This window comes from Prionailurus bengalensis, chromosome B3 (genome assembly GCF_016509475.1).
Source record: "Prionailurus bengalensis isolate Pbe53 chromosome B3, Fcat_Pben_1.1_paternal_pri, whole genome shotgun sequence".
Classification (NCBI taxonomy): Eukaryota; Metazoa; Chordata; class Mammalia; order Carnivora; family Felidae; genus Prionailurus; species Prionailurus bengalensis.
The window spans coordinates 1,697,068-1,716,621 of NC_057355.1; the positions used below are offsets into that span (position 1 = coordinate 1,697,068).

Genomic DNA, 19,554 nt, shown 5'->3' on the forward strand with positions numbered 1-19,554 from the left:
CACGAGAGCAGTGTTCTCTGGCTGCCTGTGGTCATCTGGTTTCAAGTTTATGATACCTTTAAGAGAAAACCGAAACTACACAGGAATTCCTTTAGGAAGACCGACTTATGTCACCCTAACCAGAACTCTTGTGTGTTACACGAGTGAGTAACTGTTGGGGTTTTTTTTAGCAGAGGGAAGGAAAGGAGCCGCGCTTAGGTGGGAAGAGGTGGAACGTTTTGGACTGCCGGAAAGGTGTCTGGTCTGTCGCCTGTCATTTGCTAGCTCCAGCTTCTTGCGCAGCTCAAAGAGAAGAGATGGAAACGTATTTAGTGACGCGCAAGGTACAGAGAGTGCAGGCAGCAAAAGGGAACTGCCCCGGAGCCCCGTCCCTCCGCCCGCTGTCAGCTGTCAGCCCCTTGTGGGCGGCCACCAGTGATCCCGGCTCCTCTCTCGGCGCGTCATGTTCATTTGCCTAATCAGAATATCTGCTCTGAATGGCTTTCCATCTTTTTGGTGGAAACCTTCATCGCATTGTAGTGGGTCTTAGAAGCTTAGGAAAAAATAGGAAAAGAGTCCACATTAACCATAGATGTTCTTATTCTGTGCAAAATGTGAGCATCTTGGAATAATGGAGGCACAGTCGATATATTGTAGCTTTGTTTTGTGAAGTCAGGCATTTGTGTACGTGTTGCATGTGTTACCTATTTTATGAAAAAAGGAGGAAACCAGGGAAAATCTTACGAAATGCTCAGTTCTCTATGAAAAATAGCCCTCTTGGTCAAAAAGGGCCTGTTTGGTCTCTCGTATTCGCATAGGAGGTCCTGTTGGCCATGTTCTTGAGTTCACTGGTCCTCACCTTCAAAATAGTTGAGGCACAGAGAGCGAAGCCGGGGGTTTCTTTCTCTCCAGAGTCCTCCCCCACCCCTCCCCAACTGTCATGGCTTTTCCACCGAGTGTCACAGGTCTGAAAGAACCTTCGTCTGCAATCACATCTGTCCCTATGTAACCACTTCATCTGTAGCTGGAGCCAGGTCAGTGAGGACTGGTTTTGTCCTTCAGATTTTACGGTAGAAATTTTCCGTAACTTAGATGAACTAAATGTGTATCTCCAAGATTTTGATAAGTGTATAGCACATCTATGCTTTAAGTGTGAGATGTGCCGAAAATCATAATTCCTTAAACTTAACAATCTTGAGATGGTAAATGCTTATTCAGTGCTTATTACAAAGAGGCTTTTAAAAAATAGTGGTTTTTTGATCCTTCTGTTTACATGTGCTGTTTTGGCTGGGAAACTTCTGTTTGCAATTTGAGCTCTTGTGTAGGGGTGGGGTTGGTGAGCAGAGGGGAAATAGAAATTTTCTTTTCCTTCTTTTTTTTTGTTTTTGTTTTTGTTTTTTTGAGAGGAGAGAAAGAGAGTCCCACGCAGGCTCTGCACTCAGCACAGAGCCCAACGCTAGGCTCAGTCCCACAACTTTGAGATCATGACCTGAACCAAAACCAAGAGTCTGACGCTCAACCGACTGAGCCACCAGGCGCCCCCGTATTTCCATTTTTCTGATGACTTCCGGGTTTCCTGGCGGAGCAGATGGCCGTTATTACATCGAGCCCTTTCTCGTCAGCCCGTTAGGCTCTTCCTCCCTTTGCTAAGACCTCTGCCTCCCCCTCTCGACATGGTCGCAGACGAGTTGTGTGATCCAGGGTTACAGTCGGCTCGTGTTTTGCTGAAGACGAAGTTTGTGTCCCTGTCTCTCGTTCTCCTCGTTACTGCTTGGGTTTTGAGAGACACTTGCTTATTCTGTGATCGCGAAGTCAGAGGTCCCTCTGCTCATCTCCTCTCCTATCATGGTGCCTTTTCAGCAATTGAGAGGAGAGTGTATGCAACCATCAACCTCGGGGTAGAGGACTATATTAGTTCGGGACAGACCGTCTGGAAAAATTGTTCCTGCGTGCTTTAACCCTCTTCTCCCCAAAGTGTCACTGAAATCTTTTGCGCCAAATTCTGAGTAGCCAATCTCCATTAATACCATTCTTATTTGAGTTATCAAGCTGACTTCCAAATGGCAAAAAGCTGAACCCCTTGTTCCATACCAGGTACTGTAGTTAGTTGTAAACCATTGTTTTCTTAACGTCCATCCAACAAAAAGCACTTCCTCAAATTTTAAATAGTGGCTCTCCAAAGTTTATAGTGGGAAACCATTGTGTTTCGACAGACTACTTTTGAGATGCATCCTTTGACCTAATTTTAGTTGACCTAAATTATTCTCCAGTTACCATCTTTACAGTAATTTGAAACCGTTTTCTTTTCAGCTACGAACATGTATTTACTGTGTTCTGTGCTAAAATAATATTTCCCCATATGTATCTATAGTAGTGGTTCTCACACTCGAATCTAAGAATCCCTTGGAAGCTTAGTCTCAGTCTTGGTCCGCGTCTCCAGAAACTGATGCGGCAGGTGTGGAGTAGGACCTGGGAATTTGTAATTTTCTGAAGTTGTTAATCCATGTTTAGTGATCAGTTCAGGAACACTCCTTTTAAATCTACTTATCTCTTGACATTTTGAATCGTATTCTCGTTGGTCTTTGCTTTTGGCTGCCATAAAGCCGGGTCATTGGAACTTTGATTTCACTATGTTGAGGCCAGTGCTGGAGCCACTTGGACTTTTTAACATTTAAAAGGAGCTATTATAGGACCCGTTGTTGATGATGAACAGTTTTCGGCTGAACGCTATATGGCTTCGAAGACTATGGTGCCTAGCAATTTATTTGATGTTTTTTAACCACACCTGGAAACAGAAGAGAAAAAACTGATCTTGGAGTTACTGATTCAGGCCTGCCTGACAATTTATATAAATCAGGTATCACGAACATAGGAATTTAAAGTTATCAAGATCTCTGTGTAATGTGGAAAACCAAATCAGTGCACATTCAGGGGTTGACTCCTCCTAAATAGTTTTCGAGCTAATACGCTTCTATTTTTGTCCCCCGTGAAGGGAGAATTGAAAATTAGTCCCGTTACTGGTGCTTTCTTCAGCAGAAGTAGTGAAAGTAAACATGTGGGTATTTTAACGACGTGAGAAAGAGATGACTGCTTCGATGACGTCTGTACACAGTGCTTATGTCTGCAGTGATCTATGGGTGCCATTAAATTCCTGAAGGGAACGTAGTATAAATTAGAAAGTCTTAAACACACAGGCTTGTCATCTGGCCTACTATTTTCAGATTGCTACAGATTAATGTGACCATTTACTGGCCTGGAAGGAGGAAAGTCGCTGATTTAAACCAGATTGGTATGTTCTACGCTGTTAAAGCGTTCCTTGATCCTAAAAAGTAAAGATGAAAAGGACTGGTAATTTGATGTTTACATGGGAGGGTTAGTTTCCTGTGGTTGCTGTCTAGAGGCTCCGGGTTTGTGTCCGTGGTATATGGATAAATGCAGGCCAGATGCCAGTCCGCTGTCTAAGCGTGGGGCTCCTGGGGGTGCCAGTCCGCTGTCTAAGCGTGGGGCTCCTGGGACACCTGTTGTGTGTAGGTGTGTCAGGTATTGGACATACGGTGGTGAGCGACACAGATGGCTTCTAGTATTTAGTGTTAATCAGATCGTAACAGGCAGAAGGATGTGGTTTAACTTTGACCAGGAAAGTGACTCGTGTGCATGTGCTGTTTCTTAGCAGGGGTATTTTTGTGTTCATTTTTCTCCGTGTATTTATCCCATTTGCAACATAATATTTATATGCAACATATATAACTGTTAACTGGGATTAATCAAAAAGGATTTATAGAAAAAAAGTTTAATGGTTGTTGGAAACTTTGTAAAAAGTCAACTCTAGGGGCACCTGGGGGGCTCAGTCGGTTGAGCATCCGACTTCAGCTCAGGTCATGATCTCACGGTTTGTGGGTTTGAGCCCTGCATCGGACTCTGTGCTGACAGCTCGGAGCCTGGAGCCTGCTTCAGATTCTGTTTTCCTCTGTCTCTCTGCCCTTCCCCTGCCCGCACTCTGTTTTGTCTCAAAAATAAATAAGCATTAAAAAAGATTTTAAAAACATCAACTCCAGGGCCCCTGGGTGGCTCAGTTGGTTAAGCGTCCAACTTGGGCTCCGGTCACAACCTCACGGTTGGTGAGTTCGGGCCCTGCACCAGGCCCGCAGCTGTCAGCACAGAGCCTGCTTCAGATCCTCTGTTCCCCTCTCTCTGCCTCTCCCTTGCTCTCTCTGTCTCAAAAATAAATAAACATTAACAAAAATTTTTTTAAATCAACTCTGTATTCTCAGTGAACAGAATATAATAAACTGAAAATGGCATTTGGAACCCTAGTGGTTATTCAGTATTAATGTTTTTATTGGATAGGTAATAACAATATATTCAGACTTCTAATTGTTAAGAGTTATGGGGGAAAGGACCCCACCTAACTTCTTGAGGCTGGATTTGTGTCTTCTGTCGTGTCCCTTCCGGCTCTGCAGAGAAGTCAGCAAGCGAGAGAGCGGGTTCACTGAAGGTGTATGCATCTGAGCATTTTATCTTGGTAATATTGACATGACCATTATACTAATAGAATGGAGAAGAATTTTTTAAATTGAAAGGCTATTCTTAAATTGCTATTATTTTGAGCACTTGAACTTAGTGGTAAACAAGTTAAAAATGTTTGAAATGTGATTTTTCTTAAAAATACTTTGAAGTTCTGGCGCCTGGGTGGCTCAGTTAGTTAAGCTTCTGACTTCGCTCAGGTCGTGATCTCACAGTTTGTGGGTTTGAGCCCCATCCCATGTCAGGCTGTCTGCTGACAGCTCAGAGCCTGGAGCCTGCTTGGGATTCTGTGTATCCCCCTCTCAGCCCCTCCCCTACTCATTCATATTCATTCATTCATTCTCTCTCTCTCTCAAAAATAAATAAACATTAAAAAACTGAAAAAACTTTTTAAGTTCTTCTTAAGTTCCCTGAAGAAGTCTCTTGGATTCAAATTATCCGGTTTACTATGAGTTTATCTTTAGGTCTTATATTTGAATGATGGTTATTGATCTTTTCAAGAGAAGGATCTTTTTTTTTTTATTTTTTTAAAAAAAAATTTTTTTTTCAACGTTTATTTATTTTTGGGACAGAGAGAGACAGAGCATGAACGGGGGAGGGGCAGAGAGAGAAGGAGACACAGAATCGGAAACAGGCTCCAGGCTCTGAGCCATCAGCCCAGAGCCCGACGCGGGGCTTGAACTCCCGGACCGCGAGATCGCGACCTGGCTGAAGTCGGACGCTTAACCGACTGCGCCACCAAGGCGCCCCAAGAGAAGGATCTTTTTTAAATGGGAGCTTTCATTTGAGAATTGAAAACTCTTTAGAACATGGGTTATTTTGTAACGTAACTTTAATGATTAAGAAAGTATGAGGAGATTGCTTTCCCTGCATTTTCTGAAGAGTTAGGAAACATTCAGAAGGATGAATTCCTGAAAGGAATAAGCTAGGCTGCCTTTATTTGGGAGGTGTCTTTTGTTGAAATGCAATAAATTCATGTCAGTTACACTTTTTTAAAATATTTAGGACTAGGAAATCATACTCAGTAGAGTTTGTTAGAATTATAAGCCCCCTTTTCCCAACTTTAAAAACTGACGATAAGTATGTTCAAGCTCTAATTCACACTTCATGCTTGTTGTAAAGCAACACGTTAATTATATGGCGGTCTGAGGGGCACCTGGCTGGCTCAGCCACCAGAGCGTGCGACTCTTGATCTTGGAGTCATGGATTTGAGCCCGATGTTGGGTGTAGAGATTACTTGAAAATAAAAATAAATGAAAAGCAATCCAAGCTGACCTTGTTCAAGGTACCAAGTCATTTTCAAGGCACTGTGGTGATAAAAAAAAAAGTAGATATAGAGAGAAGGTAAGAAAGGGAAAAGTTTCTCTGCTTCTATCTAAATGAGGGTAATTGTTTAGAACGTTATTTTAAGATATGAAAAATAAAATGATTGCTTAGTAGAACACCGGTACTTGGAGAAACTCCTAATCCTCTTACGTGCCACCTCCTGCTGTAACTCACACTTGAAATAGTAAGATCCTCTGCCTGGCATCGCTATGACCCCATCATGTTTCGAATCAGAACGGCTGTTTCTTTTGTCCTATTTTAGTATTTTTAAAAATTCAGCTTTATTGAAGTAAATTTGCATACAACAAAATTAGCTAATTTTAAGTGTGCAGTTGTAGTTACGACGAATGTGGTTATAACCGTGATGTGGAACATTTCCGTTACCCCAGAAGGTTTCCTGGTGTCGCTCAGGAGTTCATTCCTCTGCCACCCTCGGTCCCTGGACCTGCATTCTGCCTGGTGGCTCTCTGTAGCATTTCGTATAAATTGGATCACATATTATGTAGTCCTTTGTGTCTGTCTTCTTTTACTTGGCACGGTAATTTAGAGACTCCTCCGTGTTGTTCATCGGTGGTTGGTTGCTTTTTATTGCTAAATAGTGTTCCACTGTGTGCACGTGTCCCGATCTGTGTATCCACTCACCGTCTGTTGGCAACTCCGGCTGACTTGGTCCTTGGCCGTCACGAGTCACGAATGAGGCCGCTGCGAGCACGCCAGCACAAGCCTCTGTGTGGACGTGCGTGTGAGTACCTGGGAGTGGACCTTTCCTGTGGTACAAATGGAGCCTTTGTCTCGTAGTCTGGGCAGAGGAGGAAACCCACGTTGAACCAAGAGGATGAAACCTGTCCTAGGGAGAAAGCTGGATTGCCGACCGGCCGTTAATTCTCTTCTTTGTTCTTGTGTTTTATGCTTTGTCTTCCCCCTTTCCCCCCAACAAGCGCCTGCCTTTAATTTTAACTGTAAAACCTCTTCAAAAATGATATTCCTTATTTAAAACTCAAATTTGTAAGAAAAGCCTAAATTTCGAATGGGCTTGTTGAACCGTGGCTGGTTTGTAATAGTTCCCGTCCCCTTCCCCCTAGTATTTCTGCCTTCTACTAAGTTTGATTTTTTTGGAGCCTTTTTTTGTTTCTTTCTATATCACCTTTCTCCTCAGAGTTGGGACCTGCATAGTATGATCTGAGTTAAGGGAAATACATAAGTAGCTACAGATAAAGGTTTATGATTTGTAGTGTCATAGTTTGGGATTTGCTGGAAACTCGGCTGCAGACTTTGTTGGTCTGACTTAATGATTCATGAAGCCTCTGAAGGGAGCTTGATTTGCTGACTCATGCATGTTATAATCTCCTCGGCAGTATAGATAAGACTTGACTTAGAAACAAGGGATGCCTGAAAACTTGCTTCCTGCCCTCCTAAATAGATTATGTATGTATACTAATCATACGTATTAGGGACTTTCGGTTCAAAGTTGACTTAATTTTACATTGGAGTTCATCAGCTTTCTTTCACAGTGTGGATTATTCTGATTCTTGTATTAAAAGAGCATCAACCCGGGCACCCGGTTGGCTCAGGTGGCTGAACGCCCAGCTTCCCCTTAGGTCATGATCTCAAGGTTCGAGAGTTCAAACCCCCATCGGGCTCTGTGCTGACAGCTCACAGCCTGGAGCCTGCTTAGGATCCTCTCTCTCTCCCTCTCTGTCTGCCCCTGCCTACCCCCCTGCCTTTGCCCCACTCTCACTCTCAAAAAGAAACACTTAAAAAAGAGGAGCATGAACCGGCAGCAATCAGAGATTGGCATTTGAATTAAGATCAGAGGAAAATTTGGAAAGCTAGTACTTAGGTCCAGCGGGCAGAGGATTTGATAACGTGCTGCCTGAGAAAATGGGAGAGAACACAGGAATTTTGGTTGGGATAAAATATCTTTGCCCGTTTGCAGTTAGACATTCTGCGATGGCCTGTTAAAGTGCCTCCTTTAAACAAGGTATGCCATCGCGTTAAAGAGATTAAGCTGATAGAGAGCAGGTCAAAGAAGGCCGTGGCTCTGTAATGGAGCGGACCTGGAATGAGCTAAAGTACAGTGAATGTTGTGCCCCCGGTGCTCATACCTGATGCAGAAGATACTGCATATAGGAGACTAAAATTCATCGCTTCTTCCTGGGTCGTCCTTGTTCAGCCTTGACTTTCTGATTCTGCTGGGTATCTACCCCTCCGATTCCTGTCTTTGTTAGACTGTGAGCCAGGTGATGCGTGCTATCATTCCACTCCTTTCCGAAGGGAATTGTTTGTGCGCTTTTCCCAGTAGAGAGACTACTGTTCTGTGCCTCTTGACAGGCAAAAAGAGTGTGAGTGTAAGATGCAAATAACTGCACAGCGGTCAGAGCTGTCCTCTACAGCTGTTAGTCTTGTAAAACCCCTTCCGCTAGTTGAGAAGAGGATGGCGGAAGATTGCACGGAAGTTACAATGCGCGGGGAAGATACGTGGGGCCGCTGGGGAGGAAGGGGAGCTGGGCATTAGTGGTGTGGCGGTGTGTGGCCATCAGGGTGGTCTCCTTTCCCACGCCTCCTCTCGTTCATAGTCCCCTCTCTGTTTTCTTTCTTTTTCCCTCCAGCTTTATCTCATGGTTCCGTGCCACGGACATGTTTGTGTATCAGCCGCTTGTGGGCCAGCTTCTCAGTGATGACGTTGTTACCTTGTCTTTTCCAGGTGTTCTCTAGTAAATGGGTGCTTCATCAGCTCTTTATTGGCATTTGGAGTTTATTTGTTTGGGGAAGGGCGTTTTAGTATTTTCCTTGCGTGTTGTTGATCACACGCCTCTTACTTTGGTTCTGCTTTGCTGCCTGGCATGAGCAGAAATTAACCTCATTTGGAAGGGACACTCACCTGCAGCTGCACCCCCAGTTGGAAGATGGCAGGGGCTCGGGGGGTCGGGGGAGGACTGTCTGTCCTGTGACCGCGGCGTGGTTTGGGGAAGGTTGGGAGGAGGTGACGTGCCCTTGACTCCGATCCACTGAGCCACACCTTGTCATCAGCGTGGAATGGCATGTGTCATTTAGCACTCCGCTGGATGTTTGACGTGAGAGCACTATAATAATTCACCAAATCGGAAATCAGGGATTACTGTAATTGCCGTCGGATTGGAGTTTGAGTGGACGGACATCAGATTGGAAAAATGATACTCTTTCTTGTTAGGTATTCAGAATCCTTAGAACATCAGCCTCGAATATTTATCTTTCTCAGGTTTTATTTTGAAATAATTTCAGGGCTGCCGGGGCAGCTCAATCGGTGAAGCGTCCGACGTCGGCTCAGGTCGTGATCACACAGTTTGTGGGTTTGGACCCTGTGTCGGGCTCTGTGCTGACAGCTCAGACCTTGGAGCCTCCGGATTCTGTATCCGCCTCTCTCTCTGCCTTTCCCCAGCTTGCCCTCTGTCTCTTTCTTTCTCTCTCTCTCTCAAAGTAAACATTTAAAAATGGTTGGAAGTAATTTCAAGTTTATGGAAAGTTACATTAATAATACAAAGAATTCCCATGTACCCTTTGGCAAGGTTCACCCACTGTTAACTCTTTGCACATTCTCTCTGTCATTCTCTTATTTTTTCCTGGATGGTTTGACGGTAAGTTGCACACATCATGTCCTTTTCCCATGTAAGGCTTATGCAGATATTCTGACAAGGCCATTGTATTTTCAAAGACAGTTCAGTTATCGAATAAGGGAGATTTAACACTGATTAATAATAGAATTCTCTAATACATGGTCCACTTCCGAATTTCTCTATTTCTCCCAGAAATGCTCTTCATTAATTTTTCTCCCGGTCCAGGATCCAGCCTAGAATCATTTGTGGCATTTGGTCACTTTGTCTCTTTATTGTCCCTTCATCAGGAACGCTTTAGCTTTTACCTCCTCGACGTTGGTATTTTGTGAAGAGTGACCGTTTATTTACAGACTCTCTCAATTTGAGTTTGTCTGATGTGTCCTTTTGAATACCTTTGGGAAACGCAGAGTCAGCGGGGACACCACGTTAGTGATGTGTGCTTCTCGGTGCATCGTGTCAGGGGGCACGTGTCCGTCTGTCCCCTCATCGGGGAAACTAACTTGTGGTCTTTGGATCAGTGTGGTATCTTCCAGGTTCTTCCACTTAAAGGTTTATTATTTTTAATTTGGTAGTAAGTCATCTGTGGGGAGCTAACTTTGAGGCTGCTCTGTTCCGTATCAGACTTTCCCTATAGACAGTGTTCCCTATCAGACTTTCATCCACAAAGAATTTCAGCATGCTTTGGTCATTTGGGCGGAGTCATTTATTACTGTGGTGGTTGAGGTTCAAATACCGAATTGCACACACTCAGTGCTACAGGAGGGAGCGTGTTCTAGCTGTTGGCTTCTTCAGCATTTGATGTAATTTTTTAAAATCTTTTTTTAATGTTTATTTATTTTTGAGACGGAGACAGAGCGCAAGTGGGGGGGGGGGGGACAGAGAGAGAGGGAGACACAGAATCTGAAGCAGGCTCCAGACTCCGATCTGGTGGCACAGAGCCCGATGCGGGGCTTGAACTCACGGACCGTAAGATCATGACCCAAGCCGAAGTCGGAAGCTCAACCCACTGAGCCACCCAGGCTTGGCCCCAAGCATTTGAACGTGTCTTATGTTGAACTGGAAAGGGTCTTCTGAGACGTCCACACGGTGTTTCACACCTGAACTCTCGTACCACCCAAGATAAGCCTGCTCCTGTTTTCTCTTTAGCAGCCCTTCAGAATGCATCCCTTTTTGATTTTTCTCTCGGCTCCTTCCATTTCTAACGGTCGTTTCTTGTTAAGAGATGGCTCTCTTGAGTTTGGGACCACCCTGTTGGTTTCATGATCACACTCATTGACTAGTGTCCACACTTCACATAGGAAACCCCATCCGCAAACAGTTCTAGGTATGTTTTTACCAGGACAGTGGATTGCCATTGCCTGTAATCTGGCTCGATGCTTAAGAGCGGTAGGCCTGGGAGACAAATCTGGGTTCGAGTCCTGTCTCTGTCACTGCTTAGCTCTGTGATCTTAAACAAGTTTCTAGCATCTCCAGACTTCAGTTCCATGATCTAGGAAGAGTTGGCAATAATTGCACCTACCTTTTTGAGGGTGGAATGAGGATTAGTGTGCGTGTAAAATTTGGGGACAGGGCCAGTGACACCATAATCACTCATTAAATGTTGATTGTTGTTCGTAGACAGAAAACATATTTCTGTTTTACAGCCCGAGATGGGTACAACTTATTTTTTAGCTGTTGTGTCCTACTGTAGGCTCATTTAAACCTAAGGTGATAATCAGCAAGTTGAAAAGAGTTCTGAAGCGCGGTTAGGTTCTCGGACAAGTACTTTTAACTTGTGTGAAAGTTCCTCCATTGGGTTCCGTCAACTTTTATGAGGTGTGAATTATTCCTTAAACGGTTTGCATGTACATATAAGTAGATTATAAACAAACATTTGTCTTTTGTAGCAAAGCAAACGTGCGGTAACTTATTTCAGCATTAAGTAATACTTTAAAAAGTAGCCAGTGAAATTGAGTATTTGGACGTTACTTCTCATGGTGTTTCTAACCATGTTGCTAATATAAATAGTAAGTTTACGCCGTGAAATGCTGAAGTATTAACTAAAATTCTCTGTAGAAATTTGAGGCCCATGTCTTATATCCAGGTATTCTAGGACATTTTGATTGAATGCAGTTTTATTTTCCAGACAAGCCTTCTAACGCTTGGTAAACCTGTAGCAGAAATGCTGCTATAGAGATGTGAGTTGGTCGGTAAATGTGCTGCAAACTTTCATAGCACATGTTAGAAATACGGCTCTTACTTCAGTCGAAACGGGACCCAGAATCTCATTCTTCCCACCCAGGAGGGTCCCAGGGGATATCCTTGGGGCACTGAAGTCATCCCCATTGACTGTCTGTTTGCAAAAGTTGTTCTTCTGTTGCTGGACGTTTATGCTAAATAAATTAAACTTTAGAGACACAAAAATACCTAGTTTTGCTTATTTGGGGGTATAAATGATCGTATAAAAAGTAATCCTTGCCCACCTAACCTGTGGCCAGGTGAAGAAAAATCTGTATGGTAAAGTTGTGTATTGCTGTATTGCACGTTGGTGTCAAATACCAAGTGAAGTGTTTTCATTAATGTTCCCTCAACACCCCTTTTTATGTAGCTATAAGAGTGAAAGCACTTCTTAAAATTTCAGACAATTAAAATGTACACAATTTTAACTGTCTCAACTCTGTTTCATGTTAAATGTGTTACAGGAATGAATCTGAAGTCTGCTGCAGTAAAACACTGAAGGCTTTAAAATGTTTTCTTGCATAAAACTCAAACTTTAAGTAGCTGCTTATGAGGATAGGGAAGGCAGGAAGCTAATGTCTGTCTCAAGATACAGGACAGCTGTTTGCCCATCAGCTTCAACTGTGTGAGTAGACTCAAGCCCATGACCCTGTGTGACCCTGTGTGACCCTGTGTGATGGGGGTAGTCGCTTATAATGTTTAAATCTGAAGTGTTTGGAGAGACACCGAAGGCAGCATGATGAGACGTTTTTTAGGGTCTGTTTTTTTCTGGTGGGTAAGATACTAACGGTGGGGCGGGTGGGAGCTTTTTATTTATAAAATATTTTTGAGAGTAACACTTAATAAGTAAGTATTATTAGTGACCATGCAGCTTTTTTTCAGAATTATTTTAAGCATTGGAATCTGCATTACTTAATCGTATTATGGTGAAGCAAAAGGTCAGAATTCTTCAGATTGCTGTTTATTTTGCAATTGATTTCAGCTTTTTAATATTAATGTTTTTAACGGACAACCATAGAAATGTATTTTGGAAATACAGCGTTACATATTAATGTAGGAAATTGCTCTTGGGAATAATTTCATAACGTAAATTACAATTAGTAATTTTTGAATAGCTCTGTTTAACTAGAAAGAGCATGTATTTAAAACTAAAGGAACTCTTGGTCCCTAAATGCAGTTGGAAGTCTTTTAGACTTGCCAACTTTGTGTTTTAAAAGTGCTCTGATAATAATGTTGTAGGCACCTGTTGAAGAAAAAAATTCTTAATCAGTTGGAGGCCAGCAGGGACGGGGCTGATTTTTTTTTTTTTTTCCTACTTTCCCCTAGTTTTGTTTGTGTTTTGTATTGGCCTTGTTCCTATGCGGATTTAGGAGTAGGACTCTCAACGGGATGACCTCCCCGCTTAGGGGAATGCGTGGTGCGGATGGAAGAGGTGATTAAAATATAAGACGTTGCTGGAAGCCGAGTGATGAGCGTGTGGATAAAAACGTGTCACGTCTTATTAACTGTTCAGGGAGGCTTCAGGGGAAGGGATGGCATTTGCAGTAAGGCGAATTTACTTTGCCTCTCACCTCACGGATGTTTTGGCTGAAGGAAAGTCAAAATCGAGAGTCTCTGGAACCGGTGAGGTGATTGCGAAGGCGTTAGAGAGCCCGCAGAGTGTACCCCGGATGTGGGCACTCGAATGAACGTGGCTGGAGGGTCCGGGGCAGGGAGGAAGGGTGTGTGGTCCTTTCAGAAGTGCGGAACACGCCACGTCACGGTGTGTCCTTCCCCCTGGCTTGGCCAGTGGATGCGCAGCCGTGGGGGACCCTCCGCGGGTCGTCTGATTCCTGATCTTCCAGAAGCCCTGAAAACTTACAACCTCCCTGTTCGTAGTGCTGACATGCGCTAAGGTTCAAGTCTGCAGGCCGAGCCCAGTGCTGCCTCGCGTCTCTTCCCTCCCATCTTCTGAGATGAATGTCAGAAATAGAGAAAATTCAAGGTGAAGGAGGCCTTTAGAACATCCTCATGAAACTTGGATGTTGAAGACGAGGTTAGGCAGAAAGGACACACGTGGGCAAGAGAAGCTTCTGGAGCTTTCTCTGTGTCCTGTCCTTGTGCCCGGGGCAGGTGGAGGACAGGGCTGAGGGAGGAGTGCTGTGCGGGGGCCAGGGAGTACCACCCGACAGGCCCCCCACCCCCACCCCCCTGCCTCTGCCTCACGCACCCTCTACCTTGCCTTGTCACCGATCCCGCGCCCACTTCCGGAACAGCCCCACCCAGAATGTACACGCAGGTTTCACTTCTTTGGTTGTTGCGTTTTGCAGTAAGCGCGAGCACAGAGCTCCAGGGTTGCGGAGGGCCGCGTAACACGAGTCAGTTAACGCGGTTCGGTACTCTGGCCGAGAGTCTGGCTGCATGGGGTCACATCCTAGCTGTGCCTTCTCACAGCATGTTTTATTGAGCATGTGATTTGGTCCGTGCCTCAGCGCCTGTCCTCTGTAAACAGACGTTATGATTTGATACACGATCTCGTGCGGCCAGGTGTCAGCGATGCTTGCAGGATATTGTACTGTTAAACTTCGGCCGCTGCTGTAGCGAGGAGGGAGCACCAGGCGGTGTGTTCCAGATCCTCACTAATAGATTTTAAGGCTTTAGGATTAAGAATTTGGAATCACAGGGCTCCTGGGGGGCTCAGTCGGTTAAGCATCTGACTTGATTTCAGCTCAGGTCATGATATGGTTCTTGACATCGGGCCCGCCTTGGGCTCTGCGCCGACAGCGTGCATGTGGCCTGCTTGCGATTCTGTCTCCCTCTCTCTCTGCCCCTCCCCTGCTCGAGCACACACACACACACACACACACACTGTCTCTCTCTCTCTCTCTCTCTCTCTCTCTCTCTCTCTCTCAAAATAAATAAAAAGAAAAGAAACAAACATGGAATTTGGAAATCACAAAGTAAGGTATTTTCAGGTGGGTATTGTGGGCAACATTTCTCTAGTAGGAGAATGGGAATCCCTAACTCTCCTGACCTCCTGTGCTGGTCAGCTATAGACACTAGCCCCATTTCAGATTTTCGGTAGCCTGATGTGACTAGTGTATTTTCTAGATTTCTAGATTTGAATCAGTTAGTGCATTTACATCAAACGTGACCTGCCTGATGACACACACCTCTTACTGTCTAAGCACAAAAGATTGGCTCTTGCAGCAAATGTGACTCCACAAGGGAAGAGGGAAGGAAACAAAAATATTTCTTGCAAAATCGTGGTGCAGGTGAGGTGTGTTTTCCCTGGGTTTTAGACCATTTACAGGTCCTCACAACTTCTCAAAAATAAAGGTGGGAACGAAAAGCACGTCAGACGGTGTTGCACGTCTTGAGTTCTGTCAGGAGTGACAGCTTCTGGGAGGAAAGTGAGCGTTCTGTACGTTCGGACGCTGGCGGGGTGCTCTGATCCAGAAGCCCCTTGGACAGCGGTGCCGTTCCGGGGGGCACGCTAATCTAAGGCTCTGGGGGACCGGGTATCAGTCGGTAGTTCTTGTGTACCGGAGTCCTCTCTGTGCGGGACGAGCCTACTAAAGGCCAAAAGTTGTGTGGATTTCAGCTGGATGGTCACTCTGACTGTGTTTAGAGACAGTGCAGGAGCCAGGGTACCAAGAAGTAGAGACGTGACTTTATGTTCCACGAGAAGTTACCAGCCACCACATTCTACTCAAGGAACAGAACACATTTGGACAGACACCTGTCCTCACTAAAGAAAGAACACGAGAACGGAAACTCTTACAGAATTGCAAGAAGATTACGGCTTGGTATCTTTTTACGTGTGTGGTGTCGTACCTCTTCCCCACCCCGCCCCCGAGTTTAGATTGGGTCGCCGGGTCGGGCGATCGCCCGGGTCCAGCAGGCTCGCCTGGAGGGGTCACCCGTGGTGCCGGCCGAACAGCAGGAGCTGAGGCCTGTGGGTACTACGGAGTGTAATCAGAGGGCGTGTGGACAGGGAGGCAGTGACGGGCGGTATGATACCGAGCCCCCCTCACATCCGTGGGGGGGGAGCCTCGTGTGGCGTTTTCACGGAGTGCCCACGAAGGCCTAAGTGTGAGGTTTTCCGATGTGATTTGTAATTTAGGGAAGAAGTTTGGAGCACTTCAGACGGAACGATGACGTGTGCGCACTCGGCGCATCTCCTGCCAGAGGCGGAGAGGCCGCCTGATGGGGCTGGCGGCCTGGTTGTGCTCTAGCGCGTCGGTGCCGGTGTCTCGGCCTTATCCCAGATTGGCTTGCTGTTGGGCATCGTACGCTCTTAATCGGGAGCTCAGACTGGATTTCCCATATCTGTTTTAGCCATTTAAACCCCTTACTTCAAATGAAGTCTTTCCCAGAAACCTGATCTGTAAGTCCTAAAAGGACCTGTTCTTGAAACGGGGAGGTTTCAGTCTTCCGCCTCCACTTTCTCCCCACCCTCGCCCTCTGCCTCCACCGTCGTCGATTAGAATTCAGCTCCGAGAAGGATTGTCTGAATGGTTAGCGCGACGGGAAGATGCTTACCACGCACCCCCTTAGGTGCTTTCCGATTTTAGCTTTGACTGGCTCCTCGTAGACTGGCTGTTCACTGAAGCTGGCCACGATACTGCCGTTTATATTGAAAGGCGGTACCGGTAAACGACCCCAGAAACTAGCATTTTACTTTACAGATCTTGTCGGTCCTTTCGCATCGTGCTCTGCTCCTGAAACTATGGGAACAGCTCTTCCGTCATCCGAGTCCAGGTGATCTGTACTTACGGGTAATTGAGTTTGTTTTTTCTCTGGGTACGTTACCTCTTTACCAGTCCTGCCCTTCTGTGCATTATTAGCTACTAGGAGGAATAGAGCCAAGTGATGCCTTCTCGTTTGCAAATAAGCCCTTATGGACATGTGTTCTGTTTGTCGACAGCATACCAGACCTCTCCTCGTTTTTCTGCCGTTTCTTCTTCTAATGTTGTCACGCAGCCGCACTGGTAAAGTCCCCTGCGGTCCCTTTGAGAACAACAGGAGGTATGTAACGGGGTGGTTAGGGAGGTGTTCGCGAACCGCACCTGCTAAGCCTTCCTTCCCGTCCCTGTTGCCTGCGGACTGCCACTCGGGCTCCTCAGCTTGGCCGCGGAGGCGCTGCGGGTGAGGGTCCTGGTGGGAGTCTGCTCCCACCTTCCTGTATCCCAGGCGCACGGGGTTCGCCGCCCTGGTGAGACCACATACTGGCCTTTAACCTACCCTCCCACCCCTCCCTCCCCCAGTCAGTATGAAGTACAAGCGCTTAGCAGGTTCTTTATTGGCAGTTATCTGGAATAAGCAGTGTGTCGTGTCGTGAACTTTTGAGAGGAGCATTTGGAAACCGTCCCCTCACACTTCTAGTCCAGAAGGTCTTATGGCCCCCGTCGGAAGTGACACGCATTCAGAGACGTGCTCGCGGGCAGGCACGGTCTGTGGCCAGGGGGCCTCCCAGGTGTCCGGCCTCTGCTGCCGCGGCAGGGACAGAGTCGGGTTTGGGACTGCGGCCTCTGCGCCTTCGGTGGGGTTCCGGCCGCCCTGTGGCGCTCCCTCTCCGTGTGAACTGCGGGTGTTTGACCTGAAAAAGCCACTGGGGCGGAGATTTCTGTGCCTTTATGGGTCAGGAAGTGCTTGGCAGTCGTCTCGCTCGATCCTCCCGAGTCCTGTAAATTAGAGAAGACAGATTATCGCTGAATTTTAATGCGAGGAACCAGAGGCTGACCATGTACCTTAAGTTGAAGGTGGCAGAATCAGAACCAACTTGAAGATCAAGTCCGACGTCTGTTGTTCCCACTGCGCCCCCGTGTCCCTGCGGCTCTGCTGGGGCTCACGGCCGTGCCCCTTTCCACGATAGCACTTGTTACCCTTCTCCCCAGGGTGTTACGCTTTCGCCGAGAAAGAAGTCAACTTCCGGAATACCTGGCGGTTATCTTGGCCGTCTGTTTTTTTCATGCCCCTGTGAAAGTCGAGTTCCCAAACTGTGTTTTTGGTGCTGCTTATTAGCGTTTTGTGTTCTTGTGCCGAGAGGACCGATGTAGTGTTGGGGTTAGATGTGCTGTCTTTGCAGGTGGGTGAAAGTCACGCATTGATACTCCTGTCCTTCTACGTCTGTTGATCCTTGAGAGCAGAGCTGTGTCATAACTTCTGTCTTTTACACTGTGTAGGTGATCAGTCAGCACCATAATCAGTGTATCAAACAAGGCACCCTTGCCGGGAGAGCTGGGACAAAAGAAAGGAAAACTGACTCTGTTGAATAATTTTGCTGTACCTTTCCTGATAATATTTCAGCTACAACATTCTGGAAATCATTCATTTGCTCCCCCAACATCTATTTCAGTACTTGTTGCTATGTGCCTGGCCTTGGATCCAGAACTGGGATTGGCAAGTCGTGGCCCACTGGCCAGACAAACCCACTTTGGCCACCTCTTTTTGTAAATACAAGTTTTATTAGAACGCGGCCCTGCCCATCCATTTTTTTCCCCAGGATTAGACAATCTAACTTCAATAATAAAGATATATTTGGGGTACATTGGTGCTTAAGAAAACAACACGTTCATTTTTGACATCGTTTACCGTGAAAGAATTAAAAAAGCATTGGACCTTTTAGAAATAACTGGATTCTTCTTTTAGTTCTTCCACGTCATCCATCCATCCATCCATCCATCCGTTCGTTCGCAACTGCCTTCTGTTTGCTGGGCCCTGTGTCAGTCACTGTGGGATCGTGACTCTGCCTTTGCAGAACAAGCGTAAAGGACAAGCCATTAGACAGACCACCGAGGATAGTACAGAGGGCGAAGTACCGTGAAAAGTGTACGTACGGGGTGGTGCAGCAGTACCCAGGAGAGGGGTCAAAATCCGCTGTACAGAGTTTCAGCGGAAAAGAAGAGATTTGAATTTGGAGGTGGACCATATTAAACAGAAGAAATCAGGGAGAGATTCATTTACAAATGCTGGATGTTAAGTTGGAGATTTGCCTTGGGAAGAGTGTCCTTAAAAGGGGTTGAGACAGAGGACGAAGCAGGGTCCGCATGATTGAATCATAAGCTTCTGGGTCAAAGAATTAAAAAAAAAAACTGGCCACGCAGGTGGATTTTGCATATCTAGATCTTAGTTTTGAGAAGAAAAGTGAATGAAAAGCCATGAATGTGGGACCAGTGGGAAAATATGAATGCCCCCCCCCTGCCTTTTGCAGCAAAGAGTGTTGAGTTGCCTCGTGCAGACAACTCTGTCTTGATTCTTTAAGGTGTGCGACACAGAGCTAGGCCGGTTTGAAAACATAAAATTGACTGCAGCAGAAGTTTAATTGTAAAGTTACTTCGTTTGGTATGTAGACGTAAGTGCAAAGCCCTCTCTGAGCGAACTGAATTGGAAGACACATCCACGAGCTGAGAGCGCGAGGCCAGCCATCTTTGGAGCACCAACTGCATAACCCTGTGTCGTGCCCCCTGCTGGCGGACCTAGGTCTCTTCTCAAACAGCAAATTCATTTTTTTTTTAAAGTCCATTCTAGTCTCTTGCCTTGGGGTGAACACCTGAGCACTGCAGGTTGTGTGCTGGCAAGGTGGCAGGGCCGTGCCTCTCTTGCGGGCATCCGACAAATACTGAATGCCTGCCGTGTGCCGAGGGCATTTTCACAGCAGTGAACAGAATAGACGAAACCCCTGCCACGACTGAGATGTCATTTTAGTAGAGGGAATACAGACAAAATAAGTGTAATTCGGCAGTAGATTGAGATTGAAATTAAGAGCGTTGAAGAAAAAACTGGAAAGGATGATAAAGGATGCCGGGGACAGTTTTACATAGGACGGTAATGGGCGTCCTCCCTGCAGGGGTGCCACCGGGACAGACCTGAGGGAGCTGAGGCAGCCTGGTCCTCAGGCTGTCCGGGGTGGGGGGCGTTGCAAGCATGGAGT

General features: G+C 46.0%; 1 protein-coding gene across 8 annotated transcripts in view; it reads left to right on the forward strand.

Annotated features, from left to right (window-relative positions):
- The window catches only part of ZFAND6 (zinc finger AN1-type containing 6), a 72,783-nt gene that overhangs the window by 26,138 nt on the left and 27,091 nt on the right, over window positions 1-19,554 (forward strand). For 3 of the 8 annotated variants that reach the window (XM_043553871.1, XM_043553872.1, XM_043553870.1), the window contains one exon: window positions 12,104-12,264. The exons of 4 other annotated variants lie outside the window; for them this stretch is intronic. The gene's annotated coding sequence lies outside the window, so the exon portion shown is untranslated. Of the gene's footprint in view, window positions 1-12,103; window positions 12,265-16,314; window positions 16,400-16,548; window positions 16,650-19,554 lie in introns of those variants that run through there. One more of the 8 variants, XM_043553873.1, reaches the window with a different exon arrangement.